General features: G+C 37.6%; 2 pseudogenes; both read right to left on the bottom strand.

The window, feature by feature from the left end:
• Positions 1–14,135: 14,135 nt before the first annotated feature.
• LOC102876595 lies at positions 14,136–15,415 on the bottom strand (annotated as a pseudogene).
• A 3,081-nt stretch (positions 15,416–18,496) lies between these two features.
• Positions 18,497–19,328, bottom strand: LOC102873773 (annotated as a pseudogene).
• Between the last annotated feature and the right edge of the window lie 1,248 nt (positions 19,329–20,576).

The raw sequence follows: 20,576 nt of genomic DNA, 5'->3' as shown, positions 1-20,576 counted from the left end.
TTTTTACTTTCTCTTTGCCAATGCAGATATCTCTTATTTCCTTCTCTTATTGCTCTAGATTGCACTTTCAATACGATATTTAATAGGAGTTGCGATAGTAGGTATTCTTGTCTGATCTCTATTTGTAAGAGAAGTGCCTTTAGTCTCTCTCACTGATAATGAAGTTGGCTCTTATCTTTGCAGATATATTTCCTTGATAATTATATTGAGGAGATTTCTCTGTATTCCCATTTTGCTGAATGTTTTAAGAAGAAAGGAGTCCTGGATTATGTCTAAAGCCTTTTCCTCATCATCTAATAAGATCATGTGATTCTTGTCATTAGTTTTAGTGTTGTGATTAAATTATATTAATTGATTGGAGTTTTTTTATGTTAAACCATCTTGATATTCCTGTTATGAATCCTAGTTAATCATGGTAAGTTATTTTTTAATACAATGTTGGATTCTAAAAGGTAGGCTTTTGTTAAGAATTTTTGCATCTGTGTTCATTAAATATATTGGTCTAGGGTTTTGTTTTATGGTGAAGTCTTTACCTGGTTTTGGTATCAGAGTTACTTTGCTTCAGAGCAAGCTTAATTCAAGCAGTGGTCCATCATTTTCTGTATTTTTCAACAATTAAGTAGAATTGGTGACAGATCATTATTGAATATTTTGTAGAATTCACTGGTAAAGTCATTTGAACCAAGTCTTTTTTGTATTGGATATTTTTATATTTCGTCTTATGTGATGGATCTGTTCCAGTGTTCTATTACTGTCTGTGCCAATATCAATACAGTATTAATTTCTATGAATTTGTCCACTTCCTCTAGGTTTTCAAATTTGTTGGGATTATAGCTTTTCCTAATATTCCATTATTGTCAATTTAATTTCTACTGATTCTGTTATAATTAATTTCTTATTCCTGTTATTTGTACCTTTCTATATTTTCTTTTGTTAGGTTTGCCAAAAGCTTTTCAAATTTATTGGCCCTTTTGAAAAATCATCTCCTGGCCTTATTGATCTCTCAATTATTTTTCTATTTTCTGTTCTATTTATTTCAGCCTTTATGTTTATAATTTTCTTTCTTCTAAAGGCTCAGAGTCAGCCTTTTCGTTTTCTGTTTGTTGGAAATGTGTTAAATAGTTATGAACTGCCTTTTCTGTATCCCAGAGATTTTGCTACATTGCACTTTCATTCTCATTTGATTCAGAAACCTTTTAATTTCATTTTTAAAAAATTTCTTCTACAACCCAGTAATGATCCAGCAAGATATAATTTAGCTTCCACGTAAGTGATTTTTTAAAAAAATCCTTTAACCTCTTATTAATTTCTAATTTTTTGGTATTGTGATCTGAGAAGATAACTTTGAATTATTTCTATGTTTTTTAATTTATTGAGGCTTACTTTGTACCCTAATACATGTTGCTAGTTCTAGAGAATGTGCTGTGTGTGCTTGAGAAGAAGGTGAACTGAGTTTCTTTGGGTGGTGTTTTATGGTGGTTTTCACCCTGAAATCTATTTTATCACAGACTAGTAGTATTTGCCACTCCTGATTTGCTCTGGATGCCGTTTGTTTGGTATTTTTTTTCTCATCTTTTAATTTTTGGTCTCTTTTTCTCCTTGTTTCTTAGATGTGTCTCTTATAGGCAATGTATTGATAGACATTGTGGTTGGTTTTTAAAAAAATACATTTATTTTTTTCCCCTCTTAATTGGTTCATTTAAGCCATTCACGTTCAATGTGATTGTGATTATTGGTAGACTAGGTTTTATTACTGTTGCTATTTTGCTGAGTTATTCCTCCCCCCTCCCTTTTTTCTCTTGGTGGTGGTGCTGGTTACTTGGGTCTAGCCACTTTCCTTTGCTATCTCTGTGTGAAAAATTTCTTTAGTATTTATTTTCTGTAGAGTTGTTCTTGTTTTCACAAGGTCTTAAATTCCTGTTTCTCTTTGAGTAAACTAACTTCTCTTTCATATTTGATGGGCAGTTTCTCTGGATACTTAATTCTTGGTTGACAATTATGTTCTTTCAACCTGTGGCATATGCCATCCCATTGCCTTACTGTTCTCATGGCTTCTGCTGAGAAGTTGGAGCTTATCTTATTGGTTCTGATTTGCACCTGATTCTGTTTTTCTCAAGCTGGTTTTAGTATTCTATCATTTTCTTTAATTTTGGGGAATTTGACTATGATAAGTTTCTATATTTTCTGTTAGGGTTTTACTGGGGTTCTTGATTGTCTGTTTTCTCATTTTTCATGACACCTTGTAATTATTCTCCCTCTGTTTTCGCAATGCTTTCCCCATCCCCAACTGGAATTTAAATCACATAAATATTGTTTCATTTGATGTTTTGCCACATGATTGTTAGGTTTTCTTCATTTTTCATCTTGTCTTTGTTTTTTTCTTCTTAAAAGTTCTTTTTATAAAATTTTTTTAAATTGATTTTCATATAATAATTCCCCAGGAATAGATGGTATACCAATTGACATATTTCAGCTAACAGATGCTGCCCTGGATGTGCTCACGAAGTTGTGCCAAGAAATCTGGAGAACCACTTGGCCAACTGAGTGGAAGAGATCTATATTTCTTCCCATTCCAAAGAAGGGTGACCCAACAGAGTGTGGAAACTATAGAACAATATCATTGATTTCACATGCAAGCAAGATTTTACTGAAGATTATCCAAAAATGACTGGAACAGCACATCAGCAGAGAACTGGCAGACGTCCAGGCTGGGCTGAAAAGGGGTCGTGGTACTAGGGATATTGTAGGTGATGTTAGATGGATCTTAGCTGAAAGCAGGGAATACCAGAAGAATGTCTATCTGTGTTTCATTGATTATGCAAAGGCGTTTGACTGTGTGGATCATAACAAACTGTGGCTGACTCTGAGAAGAATGGGAATCCCAGAACACTTGATCGTTATAATGCGAAACCTATACTTGGACCAAGAGGCAGTCGTCAGAACAGGGCAAGGGAACACTGCATGGTTCAAAATTGGGAAAGGCGTACGCCAGGGATGTGTTGTATCTCCGTACCTTTTCAACCTGTATGCAGAGCAGATTATCCGGGAGGCTGGGCTCTATGAGGAGAAATGCGGCGTCAGGATTGGTGGAAGATCTATTAACAATCTTCGTTATGCAGATGACACAACCCTGCTTGCTGAAACTGAGGAGGATCTGAAGCGTTTGCTGCTGAGGATCAGGGACTGCAGCCTTCAATATGGATTGAGGCTCAGTGTCAAGAAGACAAAGATTCTCACCACTGGACCAATTGGCAGCATCAGGATGGATGGTGAAAAGATCGAGATTGTTCACAGCTTCAGTTTGCTTGTCTCCAGAGTCAACACTCTTGGCACCAGTAGCCAGGAAATACGAAAACGTATTGCGATGGGAAAGTTTGCTTTAGGTATATCTCAAAAGTACTGAAGAGCAGTGGTGTCTTTCTGGCGATTAAGGTGCGTCTAATACAGGCCATGTCTTTGCAATCACTTGTTATGTGTCAGAGAGTTGGACAATGACTAACGAGGATAGAAGCAGAATTGATGCCTTTGAGCTGTGGTGCTGGAGAAGAGTATTGAGTGTACCATGTACTGCTAGGAAAACAAGCAGATTCATCCTGGAGAGGGTTAAACCAGGCTGTTCCTTGGAGGCAAGGATTCTGAGGCTTTGTCTGACATACTTCGCACATGTTGTAAGGAGGGACTGGTCCTTGGAGAGGGACATCATGCTTGGAAGGGTGAAGGAATAGCACAGAAGTGGAAGGCACTGTATGAGGTGGATTGATTCAGTGACTCGGGTAATCATATGGGTGTATTGGAGACAGTGCAATTGGCACAGGACAGAGAAGAGTTTAGGGCTGTTGTACATAGGGTCGCTATGAGTCACAAGTGACTCGATGGCACATAACAACAACAACAACACTGTTTTATACAATATTTCATTTACTTTGTGTTTCATACAATCATTCATATACATTTTATTTTACATTTTTTGTACTAGTTTGTTTACAAAATTCAAATACATTGTTTTTCACGCCAGATCCTTTCCATTTCCCTCACACCCCTCATCAACTTTTGTGACCCATGATTAATCCTGCCGTTCCTGCACATTTTCACCCATCTGTTTTCACCCCCCCTCCCCAGATCCTCATACTCATTCTACAATAATGGTTTTATACAGTATTTGTCCTTGTGGGACTAAGTTCACTGAGCATAATGCTCTTCAGTTCCACCCAAGTTAGGTAATAATTTTCTACTGCTTCAAATACAAAGTTCATAAAATTAAAATACATTGTTTTTCACACTGGTCCTTTCCCCATTCCTTTAACAATCTCACCCTCCACCCAGCAAATCGTAGTACCCTATGTTTAAGTCTTCACCTGCTCGATCCTCATACATGCTCTACATTAATCATCTTATACAGTATTTGTCTTTATTAGACTGAGTTCTTAGAGGTTCTTACTGAGAATCTTTTCTTATGGCTCATGATTCTGTGTTCCATCTCTTGTTGATAACTTTTCAGATGTTGACAACTTATTTAATACTGAATTACATTTTCATGCTTTTCTGTTATTTCTAGTATTTCATTGGTTGTATCTACTTTGTCTTTTAATTATTTTTAATTGTTTCCATCTCTTTACTTGTGCTTTTAACTTTTTTCCCTATCATTTTGAGCATCTATTTTTTAGTTCTACATATCAGAGTATTTCTTCAGTCTTCCTGTCTCTGTGGTGTCCATTGAATATGTAATCTGGCCTGCTTATTAAGGAGAAGGTGGTTTCATTTTTAATGATGTTTAAAACTGACGGCTGCTTCCTTCATATTTTGTGGGGCTCCTTTGGTGTATGTAAGGCAGCTTCTAATGTGTGTTGTGTGTGGTTCCCTGCACATTATTTTGATGGTCCTGGAAAACTTTAAGTTGATGATATTCATTTAAGATGTGACTATCTAGGCTAAGAGATGTAATATCCAGTGCTTGGGGTGATGTGCAAAATTGGTGGTGACGTAGATCAATGTGGTCTTAGAGATCGATACTGTTTAGTAAGAGCATGGAAGTTTTTGTCTAGCAGGTTTAGTTTTTTTAAGCAAGGGTATACTGCACAGTTTAAAATCAAGAAAGGTATGCATCAGGGTTATATCCTTTCTCCATATCTATTGAGTCTATGCTAAACAAGTCATTTGAGAATCAGGACTTTATGAAGAGGAATGTGACATCAAGATTAAGGGAAGACTCATCAACAATGTGTCCTATGCAGATGATACAACCTTGCTTGCCAAAAGGGAAAATGGCTTGAGAGCTTGTTGCAGAAGATCAAAGACTACAGCCTTCAATCTAGATTACATAGTGATATCAAGACAAGAATGCTCACCGCTGGGATGATAGGCAATATTATAATATATGGAGAAAAGATTGAAACTGTTAATGATTTCATCTTACTTGGATCCATGATCAGTGTCCTTAATGCCATCAACCAAGAAATCAAAGGATGTGGTACATTGGGAAAGTCTGCTATCAAGGACCTCTCTAAATTACTAAGGAGTAATGATGTTAGTTTAAAGACCAAGATGTGCCTGAGTAGGAAATGATCTTTCCCATTACTTGGTATACAGCTGAGTACTGGATAATACATAAGAATGTAGAATACATAAGAAAGTAGAATCAAGGTCTTTGAGTTGGCCTATTGGAGTAGAGTGCTGAATAACCTATGGACTGAAAAAAAAGAATGAACAGAGATGTCTTGGAGAAAGCACATCTGTTTCTTGGAGACAAAGATGATAAAGCTTTGTCTCACATACTTTGGGCATGTTGTTAAGAGGGACTGTTCCTTGGACATCATGCTTGGAAAGGTAGAAGGTCAATGAAGGATAAGAAGACCCTCAATAAGATGGATTGACACTGTGACCACAGCTGTGGGCTCAAGTGTTTTAGAACTGATGAAGATGGCACAGGATAGGACAGGGTTCAGATGTATTGTTCATAAAGTCACTAAGACACGTACTTGACTGGGTGGTACCTAACATTAGCAACAACAATGTTGTTACATAATATCAAGTTGGAACTGATTTATAGCCAACCCTTCAGTGGATTTTCAGAGGCAGTAAATGGCCTGGAAGGTGATTGCCCATCTTTTTCCAGCAGAGCAGCTGGTAGATTTGAACCATGTGCCTACAAGTTGGCAGCACACTCCATAACCACATGGATATGTCATATCTGCCGTCACTGTGCTGCCACTAGCCCACCAGAGTATGTGCTCAATTATTATACACATGGACTTCATCTGATTGGCTATATAGGATTCAGATTGACTAGATCTGTGGAAAGAATCATTGGAGAAATGCAATATCAGCAGTCAAAACCAGGCCAAGTACTGAATGTGGAACAGACTCATGTACAAGGTCAAAATGAAATTGAAGAAAATGAAAACCAGTCCACACATACCAAAATAGGACCTTGACTGTGTCCCACTTGAATACCATCTTAAGAACATACCTGAGACATTAATCACCTATTGAGACATTAATCACCTGTAATTGAAAACCAGATGAATTGTGGATGACATAAAAAAATATCATCCTTGAAGAAAGCAAAATGTTGTAGCAAAGACAAAGGAGATATAAAAGAACAAAATAGAACTTTCCTTATAAAACTTGTGAACTTTACGATACCTGGCCTACAGTCTGTATACTCTACAGAATTAGTGGAGGCATCTGCTCCTACTGGGGCCTTTCCCTCTTACTGGGCAGCCTTCCTTGATACTCCCTGGCCACAAAGAGTCACACAGGGAGGTACGAAGAGTCACACAGGGAGGTGTCAGATTTAAGCTGGATTCAAATGACGCTGTAGCCCAAGAGATGTAATTGTTACTATCAAATGTATCTTACCTGAAAGCAGAGAATACAAGGATGATATTTATTTTTGTTTTATTGACTATGCAAAGCATTTCACTGTATGTATCTTGACAAATTATGGCTAACACTAGAATGTGAGAAAAATGGGAATTCCAGAATTTGTAATTGTTCTCATATGAACCTATACATAATTTAAGTAATTGTCGTATACAGAATAACATCAGGAGAAGTGTACATCAGGATTTTATCCTTTCTCTATACCTACTCAATTTGTTGAGAAAATTATTCAAGTAGCTGTACTATATGAAGAAGAATATGGCATTCTGATTGGAGAAGCACTTGATAACAATCTATGTTGTAGTGATGACACAACCTAGCTTGCACTGCAGCAACAACTGTATGTATGTGTGTATATGTATGTATGTATGTATGTATGTATGTATGTATGTATATGTATGTATGTATTGTTATATTTACTATGGTATGATACTGGTACCAACATTTTTAAGGCATCTTACTGATTTTAATATGAAACCTGGTTAGAATACTCTATAGTCCTTCATATTTTATTTTCATTATTATGTAGCTAATTGTGTTAAAATAAATTCTCCCCATTATAAATAATTGTGGACTCTTTAACTCCTATTTTTATTTGAACATTTTAAATTCTTTTTTATAGCTTATACTTCAGTTGAGAGACTAGGAATATATTTTGTTTAAAAAAATTGCTTTCTATCCACTCGTTTGTTGATGGGCACCAAATGGATAAAGAAGCTGTGGTATATTCACACAATGGAATACTATGACACATTGAAAAAAAAGGAACTAATAAAATACTATACAAAATGGGTGACCCTGGAGGACATTATTCTGTGTGAAATATCTCACTCACAAAAGGACAAATACTGCATAGTGCCACTGTTGTAAAACGGGACTGACATTGGGGTTGGGGGGAGGGGAGACTGAGAAAGATAGGGTAAATTATGTATAGTGCATTGAAACAGATGAAGGAGAGAACTGTATAAAAGGGATAATATGATTAGGTATTATTGTCATAACAAGAGTCTAAAAAGAAGGCTGCATAGTAGAGTGGGATAGGGTAAGGGATTGTATAACAATGAAAGAATTTTTCTTTTACTTTTGAAAGAGAAGAGCTAACTGGGGGGGAGGTTGGGCAGGGAGAAAAGTGCAACAATGATGAATGGAAATCCAAAGTCTCTGTAAACTTTCATTAAAATTAATAAAAATTGCTTCCAACCTGAAATTTCCTAGAACCTAAGCACTCTGGCTTGGAATTTTTTTTTTTAATTTTAAATGAATGCAAATATATGTTTAACAAAGAAATTTCAGAATCACATTAAGAAACAAAAGCAAAATCCCCAATCAGCTGCCATTGAGTTGGTATTCATTCCTAAGGTTAATGTTTAAAGAGTTTTTATTTTATTTATTTTTAAAGAGTTTTTATTTTAAAATGTAGAGTGATTTTATATAAGCAATTGTTACACACACACACACACACAATCTTAGCCAAAATGCCTAAAACATGTCCTTGATTAAATTGTGCTAGAACCAGCACAGCACAGAACAGCAAATAAATTATGTATTCTATAAAATTTATTTCATTCAGCATTTATCAATCTTAGTAAAATGATTTTCTCTTATGAATACATGCTCAATGGTATGTTTGCTAGCATCCTTATAAAAGTAAGAAAATGTTAAAATTATTTTTAAATACTTTGTGGACATTAATGTATAAGGTCCTGTAAATAGGCCTATATATTTCAAAGTAAGGTTAACCACTTTAAAGTTCTCTTGCTCTTTAGAGCAATGGTGTAAATGCAGTCTCCTAACTTGAAAGTCACGGGTCACCAGGAGTCTCACAGGTGCTTTCAGTCCCCAACAGAGTGCGCTAAAGGTATTTCACTGTGAAAGCTATTTACTTGGGCTTGCCGGGACTTGCTAGCTCCTATAAATTCTTCTATAACAATAAATACATAGAATAATATTTGTTTCTTGATTTACCAAATTAATTTTACTGTGAAAGAAATTCTGGACTGTGATAGTTGAATGTTTCTGTAGATATAGTAAACGTTGAGTATTTCTTCTTCCTCCAATCTTGATTTTCATCAGCACACTGACTAGAAATACTTTTAATCTGATTGTTTTCCAAGTTATTTAGAAGTTGGATACATAACTCTTGTATGACAACTTTATTTCATTTTACATAATAGGTTTATTTCTGGAAACTTGTATCATTTAAAATAAACAAGAAAAACTAGTCATTTGTTTTATAATATTAAAAATACCCTAATACTTTATCTGGTGTGTTTGCTTTAATTTTAAACTGACAATTACTTTAGTAATTCTGTTTAATATTTGTAATTTTAGTATAAAATATTCTCAGTGTAAGCACTTAGTTGTGATGGCCATGTATTTTATAGGGATGCATTCGAACAGGATGTAAAAGAATTTTTTATTTCTTTACATTTGATAAATGTCTAAAGACTTTAATAATTGATTAGGAAAAATACTCCCCCCCTCTTTAGTTGCCTTAATTCAAATAACATAGTTGTGATTCCTGAAGGTAAGTGACTTTCCAGTTTCTAGCTAGCAGACAGTAAAGTTTCACCATTTATTTATAAGCAGAACAAATATTCTCTTCTGAGCAGCTTTTGGTTTTATAGCAAGGAATTTTAATTTTAAGACACCTTTAATTTATGTTAGCTTCAAATACTTTTTCTTATTGAGTGTAATTGAGATTATGATTAAATATTAAGTACTTACGTAGGAAACTCTGGTGGTCTAGCGTCTAGTGAGTTGCACGGTGACCCAAAGATCTTGTCTCTCTAGTAGTCCAGATCCACCAGCAGCTCTGAGGCAGAAAGATGGGCATCATCTGTTCTGCTTATAGTTTCAGAAATTCACTGAAGGGGCAGCTGTAAGTAGGTTACTATTCAATGGCAATGAGTTTGAGGTTTTTTGAAGTAAATAAAAATATTTATATTGATTATGTAAATTATTTTTAGATTAATTGTTAAGTATGTAATAAGAACATTCTAAATTTCTGAATTCCATTTAAATAGTAATAAGGTAAGCATGATCTTTTGTATTGTTTCATGCGTTATTTATTAAAATAATTTTTTGTTATTTAGGGAAAGCTGGTAACCAAGTGGATAGAGAGCTGAACTGCCAATCCATAAACTGGCAGTTCAAATCCACCAGCTATTCTGAAGGAGAAAGTCTCCTCCCCTGTGAGTTATAGTTTCTGAAAACTGCTAGTAGGTCAGTTGTGATTTGGTTCCAACTAGACAAAAATGAGTTGTTGTTGTTGTTGTTGTGTTGTTGTTGTTGTTATTACTGTGTACCTGTGAGTCAGAACAGATCCACAGTTGACCCTCCAGTGGGTTTTAAAAAGCAATTAATTTGATCAGGAAATTGCCCACAGAGAAGCTGGTGGATTCAATCCACATGCCTTCAGGATTACAGCTTAGCTTCTTGTTAATGTTTTTATTTGTGCTGTTTTAAAAGTTACTCTATTTCATCTTGAGATAGAAGTATTGTCACTGTAATAAGATTTAGTTTAGTCTGTTGTTTTACTATCTTGTAAGTAATAGACACAGTGATATTAAATATTAAAGTATTTTTATTTTGAATATGTGGTATTAAGTATTTTACAGAACGCTTGAGTCAAATTTATGTCTTTTAAAAGGTTCTTTCTTTTTTTGTTTGTCTTTCTTTTTGAAGCCATTGGTTCCCTTGTAAAACTCCAGTATCTGGACCTTAGTGATAATGCCTTAGAAATTGTTTGCCCAGAAATTGGTTATCTGAGAGCATTACGTCATCTTCGATTAGCAAATAACCAACTACAATTTCTACCTTCAGGTAATTATAGTTTATAGCACACAATGATCTCTTATGTATTATAAATATATTTTTATTCATGTTTCTTACTAAGTGCTCAGACAATGGGCTGTGGGTATCTTTGTAAGTATTTGTACATTTGTTTAAAAATGAAATATAGAATGTGGGTAAAATGTAAGTAAGTGTTTTGTTTTTGGTTGTTTTGTTTTGTTTTGTTTTCTGCTGCAAGCATAAGAAAGTATCATTTATATTTGGAACTATAGTTATTAGCATTAGAACCAGTATCCCCTTAGATTCACTGCCCTGACAAAATATTTGGTCACAAAAACCTAGTTCACTTTTGAGAACCATGTGAGGAGATTTAAGTTATGAAGAAGGTAATAATTTGGTGTTTAAGAGACCAAAAGATTTAAAAGATACCTATAGTGTTTTCTATCATAACAGTAGGGTCACTGGTGTACATGTTGATATATCTATCTATCTATCTATCTATCTATCTATCTATCTAGATATATTAATTCTGATTTAATAAGAAATTATGTTGGAATTTAACAATGTAATTTAAATTTGAGCCCTAGAATGAATTACTATTTCTATTACTGAACATCCATTTAGATTATAATGTAAATGTAGACAGTACTGGCAATCCTGGTAGTACAAGGCTAATAAGATAAGCTTTTAACTGAAAAGTTGGTGGCTTGTATCTACCCAGAGGCACCTCAGAAGAAGGGCCCTGGTGAGCTGCTTCCAAAAGAATGACCCGCTGAAAACCTTATGGAGTACAGTTATTTCTACTCCAACACACAGCTGTCACTATGAGCCATAACTGACATGCAACCAATGGATTTAAGGTTTTGATTTATTAAAAACCCATTTATAATAAATTATTATATTAAAAAATCTGTCTTTGCTGTCAAGTCAGAACTGACTCATAACTGAACCATCAGGGAGTTTTCAGATCCTGTATATTAAACGGAAGGAGGCTGCTGGTTGGTACATTTGAACTGCCTGCCTTTGGGTTGGCAGCATGACTTTTTACCTGCTAGACCACCATAGTTACTACTAATATCTTGCATTCTCTTGAATCATCTCTTAAACAGTTTTACTTTCTTGGGAGGGGCATCCAAGTTTTCAGATTCCAGTGTCATGTGTGATTTCTCACATTAAAAAGAAAATAAAAATAACTTGAATTTGAGAATTACATAAAAGTAAGTTACTATTGTTCAAGAAAGATTATGGAATGGTGCAGATGCAGAGTCATTGGCTTAAAATTATTTATAACATCAAAAAATGAGTATCAGTTTTTCCAGTGTAAATGATGCCTCTGAGTTGTGGTGCTGGAGAAGAGTCTTGAACACATGGACCTCCAAGAAAACAAATAGGTCTGACCTGGAGAGGGCAGAACCAAGCTTTTCCTTGGAGGCTAGGATTTTGAAGTTCTGTCTCACATATTTTGGGCATGTGGCCTAGAGGGACTGATCCTTGGAAAAGGACATCATGCTTGAAAGATTGGAGGAACAGTGCAGGAGAGGAAGACCCCGCATGAGACAGATTGATACAGTAACTAGGGCAATGAGAGTATATTGGCATCAAGGAGACTGACTTAGGACAAGGCAGGCTTCAGAGCTATTGTATTTAGAATCACTATGAGTCACAGACACATAACAACAACAACATATTTGACATAATTTTTTTCCAAGACAGAGAAATATGATCTAATATTTAGAGTTTATGCAATCTGGCTTACTTAAGTTTTACTAATTCTACTTTTCATCAAATTTCTATATTCAGATACTCAAAAAGTTAAATGATCTTTTACGTATTACTTCAGAAATATATAAGAAGTTACTAAAGTTTTCTAAATATATTCAGATATGAAACTAACTAAAAATATATTGGATAATCAGTCTGCATAAGTATAGTTCTAGATTTGTAAATACCATAAACACCCTTTTAATTTATTTGCCAATACCTTCAGTGCATTTTGGACTTATTCCTTCACTAGCATTGGTTCTTGATATGCTATTTCAAGTAGTTCAGTGATAAAGTTATTTTTACTACTGTGACTGTGTATTACTTTGATCATCTTCTACTGCTTCGTGCATCATTCAACACTGTGCCTATAGAATCCTTCAGTATTGCAAGTTGAGGCTTTTTTTCTTTAATTCTTTCAGCGTGAGAAATGCCAAGTGTGTTCTTCTCTTTTGAGTTTCTAACTCTAGGTCTTCACATGTTTCATTGTAATGCTTTGCTTTGTCTTTTCAGGATACCATTTGATATTTTTCTATTCACTGCTCTTATTTCATGATTTTGGTTTTTGGCTTTAGCTTCTCTATACCAAAGAACAAATTTCAGACTTTCTTAAGACTTCCATTTTAGGCTTCCCCGCCCCTTTCTTTCTAGTCTTTGTAATGACCTTTTGCTTTCTTTGTGGATGATGTCCTTGTAGTTATGCCACACCTTGTGTGGTAGTTAGCCTTAAGTGTTCAGTGCATCAAATCCATGTGTGAATTGGTTTTTAAATTCCATTTTAAACTCAAGGTTGTATTTTTGCTCTCATGTATTTGTTTTAATTGCTGTGGACCTCCGTTTGAACATATATATGCATGGTTGATGCCCTGTTCCAATGGAAGAGATTGCCTGTTTTTCCTGTGGAACACTGCTTGGCTTGTTGGCCTTGTTTTGAGTGCTGGTACTCATCCTCTACACCATCTCTTTCCACAGATGGAGTTGATTTGATTCCTGTGTAATCCCTCAGACAAGGTCCATGTGTATTACTGCTTATGATAATTTCCTTTTTTTTTTTAAAAAAAAAGGTGTTTAGAGGAAAAGCTGCATGGAAGAATGCAGGTGGATTTGTGTATTTATCATGGCTGAAAAGGACACAGAGAAACCAGACTGAAAAACTCCTAAAACAGGTACAAGAACTGGAGGAGGAAGTCCAAAGGCTTAAATAAGGAACAGGCAAATGAGAAGCACTCAAAACAACAGAGAAAATTTATTAGGAAATGGAAAAAGGAATAGAGAAACCAGAAATTATTGATGAGCTGTTGAACAAAGGAGAAAATTCCCTATAACCTCAATACAGTATGGCTGTAGAATTTCCTCTGGTTGTCTGTGACTGTTAAGTTTGAAAAGATCAAGTGAATTTATTACAAGTTCTAGAATTCAGTGTTACCCACATATTACAACTGTAGGCTAAAAAGGCTGTTAAAACAAACAAACAAACAAAATCAATGTTGCAAATATCAAAATATATTTTTGCTTTTTTTTTAATCTATGAATTTAGGTAACCATTTATTCAGTTAATTTTCTCTAACTTAGAATCTTTACATCTTTGTTGTTGTCATGTGCCGTCGAGTCGTTTGCGACTCATAGCGACCCGATGCACAACATGATTTTTTTTCCCTACTGCTACACGAGGAAGTTGTAGTTTCTCCACAAAGTTCTCATGAACTGGATTCTCTGATTTTCTTGTCAGCCAGCTTCAAGGATATCCATGCATTTAATACAATTGCTCGCAGTTTGGCCCACACCAAATGATTGTTTAATAAATATATGAGCAGCAAACTGAGCTGATCCTTCTGGAGAAAGTACAGTTGAACATCCAAGACCACTGGGTAGCTGGAGAGAAGACCATATATCCTGAGCACCCCAATCTGCTGTGAAGGGAGGAAAGCTTATCACTGGATACGCAGTGTTTCCAGACATCACTGGTCCCTAACCATTGCTTCTGCCAGCTACTGCTATAAATAAAGTAGGAATGCCGTCTCCTTCATATTCAGCTTTAATCCTCAGAGTTTCATCTGGTCCTTTGTGGGCAGATGTCACCCGAAGTTCACATGGAATGCCAAATTTTCTACACGCTGCCTTGATTTTCTCACAGTGAGAGAGATCAGAGGTTGAGCCCATCAATACGACAACTCTGCAGACAGAGACTGTCTGATTTCAGAAGCAATTCTACTCTCTCTGCCACCCACTCAAAATTTTTCTTAACCATCTGCAGACCTTCAGGAGTTACTTCTTTAAGATCATGATATGACTGTTTGTCCTTCTGCTGGCTTTGATCTCCCGAAGGCCAGAGTCTCCAAGAATCATTATCAATAACATCAGCAAGAACAATTTCTTTGGTGGTCACATCAACACCAAATTCAATCTTCATATCAACGAGCGTGCAGTTCTGAGGCATCCACGCTCTTTCCAGTATTTCAAATATGGCCTGTGTGGCATGACTCATGATGTCCACTTCAGTCTGGCCTATAATAAGTCCAGCAAAGCAAAAATTTGCAGCAATCAGCTGCTCTTCAGACTACTGTGGGTCATTATTGGCATCATCCTTGAAAAACATTTCTACTTTAGGTGGGTAAAACTTGTAGCCTTCCTTGACACCAGGGTTTCTTTTGAGAAAAGAACCAGTTGCTATTCTTCTACAAACCCATTCAATTGGGATCATCTCACACTTGGGTGCAATGAAAGATGTCTCCTCACATCTTTTGGTGAAAGCAGTTTTGATACCTGCTTCCTGCAGTAACTGAAAAATACAGGTGGTAGTTTTATTTGAAATTGCAGCTTTTCCTTCCAGATGATTCTTTCGAGCTGCATTTCCTGCTGTAATTTGGTCCTTGGACTTCAGGAGGACTTTTCCGGAACTATCCAACAATTCGTAGACTTATTTTGTTTTACCCTCATAGAGTTTTCTACCAATGTTTGGTACCACACAGGTCGCCATTATCCTGAGTAGACTTGGGGCAGTGGCCATACAAGGAATCTCTATTTTTGCTTTTTTTTTTTTTTAAAAAAAATAGTTCATGGCAAACTTTCTTGGCATAATGAAGAATGAGAGAATATATATTCAAGAAGCTGAGCAAACACTTGTCCCAATGGGATCGAACCAGCTCACACAGCACAACGCTCTCTAGACCCTCCCAAGCTAGGTGGTAATCTTCAAAATCATTGCTGCCGCATGCTGTGCAGCACTCCATCATGTTATTGTACCACAATTTCTCAATCTATTTGTTTATGGTTGGACATTTGGGCTGTTTCCATGTTCTGTGGTGTTGAATAACACTTCTGTGAACATTGGTGTACAAATCTCTGTTTGTACCTCACTTCTTATTTTCTCAGGGTATATCCCAAGTAGTGGAATAGCTAGGTCATATGGAATATCTGTGTTCAGCTTTTTGTGGAAACGCCAAACTGCCTTCCAGAGCAGTTGCACAATTTCACAGTCCCACCAACAGTGTATAGGAGTTCATTTCTTTCCACATAATCTCCAACACTTACTACCTGCTGTCCTGTTAAACTTCGCCACTGCTACAGGGGTGAGATAGTATCGCATTGTGTCTGTTGGCCATCTGAATATCTCCCTCTGTAAAAATGTCTCTCCATGTCTTTTGTCCATTTTGTAATTTTGTTATCGGTCTTTTCCTTGTGGAGGCACTATAGGATTCTGTAAATTTTTTATATAAGAGCCTTGTCTGAAATGCTATTTCCAAGTGTTTTTTCCTAGTCAGTAGGTTTTCTTTTCACTCAGTTGGAAAATGTTTTTTATGTGCACAGGGATTAATCTTTAGAGGGTCCTATTTATCAGTTTTATCCTTTCTAGATTGTACATTTCTGGCTGTATTTGGCAGTCTCTTTATACCATAGACTAGGCCATCTAAGTTTGATCCAAGTTTGTCTCTGATGAGCTTTATGGGTTTTGGGCTTTACTCCCAGGTAGAGAACTGAGCCACCTTGAGCTCATTTTTGTGTATGGTGTGAGATGTGTTTCAGCTTTCTGCTGGTAGCACTCCAGTTCTGCCAGCATCATTTGTTGAAGAGATTGTCATTTCCCCATTTGATAGGTTTTATTTCCTTGTCGAATATCAGTTGAACATAGATAGCTGGGTCTATTTCTGGGCTCTCAATCCTATGCCATTTGTCTATGTGCCTGTCGTTGTACCGGTACCATCCTGTTTTGGTTACTACCGCAGATTTTGAAGTCAGGGAGTACTATGCCTCCCACTTAAGTTTTGTTTTTCAGAAGTACTTTGCTTTTTCAGGGTCTCTTTCATCTCCAAATAAATTTTATAGTTTCCCTTTTGATCTCCTTGAAAAATGAATTTGGTATCTGTGTTGAGATTGTGTTGAACATGTGGATTGATTTAGGTAGGATTGTCATTTTTACAATATTGTTTTCCTATCCATGAACAGGGAACATTTTTCCCTTGTAGAAATGTTCTGTAGTTTTCTTTACAGGTCTTTTGTGTCTTTAGGTTCACTCCCAAGTGGTGTAATTTGTGGTTGGCTATTGTAATTGGTATTGCTTTCTTGATTTCATTCTCTGTGTTCTCTTTGTTAGTGTAGAGGAATCCAACTGATTTTTGGATATTAATCTTATATCCTGCTACTTTAGTAAATTCATCTACTAGCTCTAACAGTTTTTTTTTTTTTTGGAGTCCTTGGGGTGTTCTATGTATACTATCATATCATCTGCATATAGTGACACTTTATCCATCTCTTTGCCCGTCAGGATGCCTTTTATTTCCTTCTTTCCTTTTTTTTATCTTGCAAAGGCTTTATTTGAAAATTTTGAAACATACATCCCACAAGAATTCAAGATTATCATCACAAGAAGAAGAAGGAGATAATACAAAAATATGTATCACAGCATAGGAGCCAGGTAAGAGGGGAAGAAGGAAGGAAGGAAGGAAGGAAGGAAGGAAGGAAGGAAGGAAGGAAGGAAGGAAGGAGGGAAGGAATGAGAAGTAGATTTGAACCTGAGAAGAAGGAAATGGGGAAAAGACAAGAGGGAGGGAAGGGATGTAAGAGAGCCCATGAAGGGGAATAACAGATTTGAAGGCAGAGCTCCCAATGGCCTTGAACCAGCTGGCTTCAGTCCCTGACAACTCAGGTGGAATTAGGGAGGCCCTAAAAGAGGCTGAGGAGTGGAGGACCAGCTCAGGGGGCTCTGAACTCCAGAGAGTGATGACACACACACAGACAAACACAGGGGACTTAGGAGGAAGGGAAGGGCAAATGGAAGCCCCTTTCTCCAGTAGTGCAGCAGATGGTTCCCCAAAACCCATCTCTCTGACAACAGAAATTAAGCATTGGGAGTATGGAAGAAATTGGGAGTTTCACCACCCTGTTCCCATGGGAGAAGCCCACAGAATAATGAGAGCACTCCTGAAGTGGAGTGAAGGAATGATAAAGCACATGACACGGAATGAGATGGAACCAATGCAGATGATGGCTGAGGATTCTCCAACCATCTCCCACCCACATATGGGGCAGCATGGAGGGACCACAAAAACTAGACCAGTGGGTGTTCATGAAGGAGAAGGTGAGAACTATATACAATACTACAACAGTGGGCCAGGAAATGCAGAAAGAGGGGTGTGTGAACCATAGACCACTAAGTGATTGAGCTGAATATGAATGAGGGAGAAGAGAAAGCGTGAGACATGTGAGACAAGAGGGAGAATGTGAGAGACCAGCTGAGGGGATAGGTGTTGACAGGGAGAGGATATAGACCAGTCATACATGGCCTGTGAGGGTTGAGGTGAAGTGTGCAAGGCTTCATATGAGTGTGCAAGGGTGGAAATAGGAGACCAAAGCCACCAATACATGAGGCCCCACCTACAGGAAGGTGAGCAAGTAGGATCCCCCCCCAGGGGGTCAGGGAGTATCCCACAGAGGGTATGCAAATGCAAAGGCAGGAGCCTCTGTGGTCCCTGCTCCCCACAGCTGCCCCACCCTCAGAGGAGTGAGGGGTATGACAGCCCCTTGGCCTCCTGCTTGGCCATACCCCAGCACTGGGGGGACATTATAGATTCACCAGGGTAATCCGGATCAGCTGGAAGACCTTGGGCTGGGGCATCCCAGGTCTGCGTCCCTGTCAGGGATCCTCATGGTCAGGGGTGGAGGTAGGTGAGTTCCCAAAGGCCCCCAGCACAGTGGCTCCAGCCAGGGACAAGCTGTTGCCTTTCTTCCTGCTTCAGGGCACTATGCTTCCCTGAGGGCCTGTGCTACTTCTGGCTACAGTCCCAGCAGAACTTGAATATGATGCCCGTGGCCATGAGAACAATGATGATGAAGATAGTAATTGTGACACAGAGCTGAGGGTCCACACCTTCCTCACCGCCCACAAACAGGAATGGCCAAAGGGTAGCAGGTACTTCTCCAAGGATGAGCCCATCTCCGTCACCCCAAATGGAATCTGAGTTTGGGTGAGGGGTAGCCGGACTATGGGGGCTACAAAGCCATAGTCCAGAGGCAGAAATCCAGGATTGGCAAAACTGGACTCTCCTCCATCCTCATGAGATACTGTAGGGCCCCACACAGTAGCTCGAGGGTACTGGGAAGCGGGTGACCTTTCCTCAAAACTTGATGGGGTGGCAGGGGATGCAGTGTCTGGGAAAATCTGATGGCGTGATCTTGGGACCCAAGGGGATGTGCTTGGTGGGGGGTGCCCATTCCCATACACATACATGGAATGGGGCTGAGGGGACTCCTCGGTCACATGGTGGGGTGCAGGCTGGGGCTGGTGGAGTTCTAGGGGAGGAGGAGTAGCCCTGGGTCTGCAGCAGGAGGCGCAGAGATAGCATTGGTCAGAGAGGGAGGAGGTGGAACAGCAGCAGTGCTGGCCACATCCTGGATTTTATGTCTGAGGTCTTCCTTAACTGTGACCCAGATTTTCAGCCTTTACTGCATTCTTGGTGGCTCAGCAGCTGTGGGCGCTGGGGCTGAGCTGGGACTGGGGAATCTCGAGAGCGTAGGGGATGCAGGGGTCTGGGGGTCTAGCCTTTAGCAGGAGGGGCTGGGGGGGGCGGGGCGGGACTCCTTTTGTTGTCCTAGCAAGCACTTCAATATTGACTGTAAGTGATTACAGTGGGAATCCTTATCTGGTCCCTGATCACAAGGAGAATTCTCATAGCTTTTCTCCATTGAGAATGATATTGGCTCTTGGTTTTGCATATATATGTATACACAATTTTCAGGAAATTCCGATCTATTCCAATTTTGCTGAGTGGCTTTATCAGGAAGGGCTTTTGGGTTTTGTCAGTTGCCTTTTCTGCATCAATTACTAAGATCATATGGTTCTTGTTATTGGCTTTGTTATTGTGAATTACGTTGATTCTTTTTCCTATGTTAAACCATCCTCATATACTTCTTAAGAATCCCACCTATTATGATTAATGATTTTTTTATGTGCTTTTGAATTTTATTGGCTAGGATTTTGTTAAGGATTTTTGTATCTTTATTCCTGAGAGATAATTAGTTTTTCGTTTTCTTTCTTGGTAATAGCTTTGCCTGGTTTTTGTATTAGGGTTATGCTTGCTTCATAGAATTTTTCAGAGAGTGTTCCTTCGTTTTCTATTTTAAAAAACAATTTAAGTAAAATTAGTAATAAATCTTATCTGAATGTTTTGGTAGAATTCAGCTATGAAGCCATCAGATCCAGGACTTTTTTTATGGGAAAGTTTTTTCATGATCTGGGCAATTTCTTCTTTTTTGATGGGTTTGTCCATGTCATTCTGGGAAGGGCATGAGTTTCAAGGAATTTGTCCATTTTCTACAGGTTTTCAAATTTATCAAGTATAACTTTTCATAGTATTCTGATATTACAGATTTAATTTCATCTGGTTCTGTTGTTATTTCACCTTTATATAATTTCTTAATCAAGGTACCTGTGTCTTTTTTTTTTCTTTTGTTAAATTTGCCAGTAGTTTGTCCATTTTATTGACCCTTTTGAAAAACCAGCTCCTGATCTTATTGATGGTTTCAATTGTTTTTCTGTTTTCCCTTTCATTGATTTCAGGCCTTGCCCTTATAATATCATTTTTCTTTAAGCTGTAGGATTAGATTGTTGCTCTTTTTCTATTTGATAAAGGTGTTGAGTTTGG

This window comes from Elephantulus edwardii, unplaced genomic scaffold, assembly GCF_000299155.1.
Source record: "Elephantulus edwardii isolate Elephantulus edwardi_28Jun2011 unplaced genomic scaffold, EleEdw1.0 scaffold00403, whole genome shotgun sequence".
Taxonomy (NCBI): Eukaryota; Metazoa; Chordata; class Mammalia; order Macroscelidea; family Macroscelididae; genus Elephantulus; species Elephantulus edwardii.
This window is presented reverse-complemented; position numbering and strand designations above follow the sequence as displayed.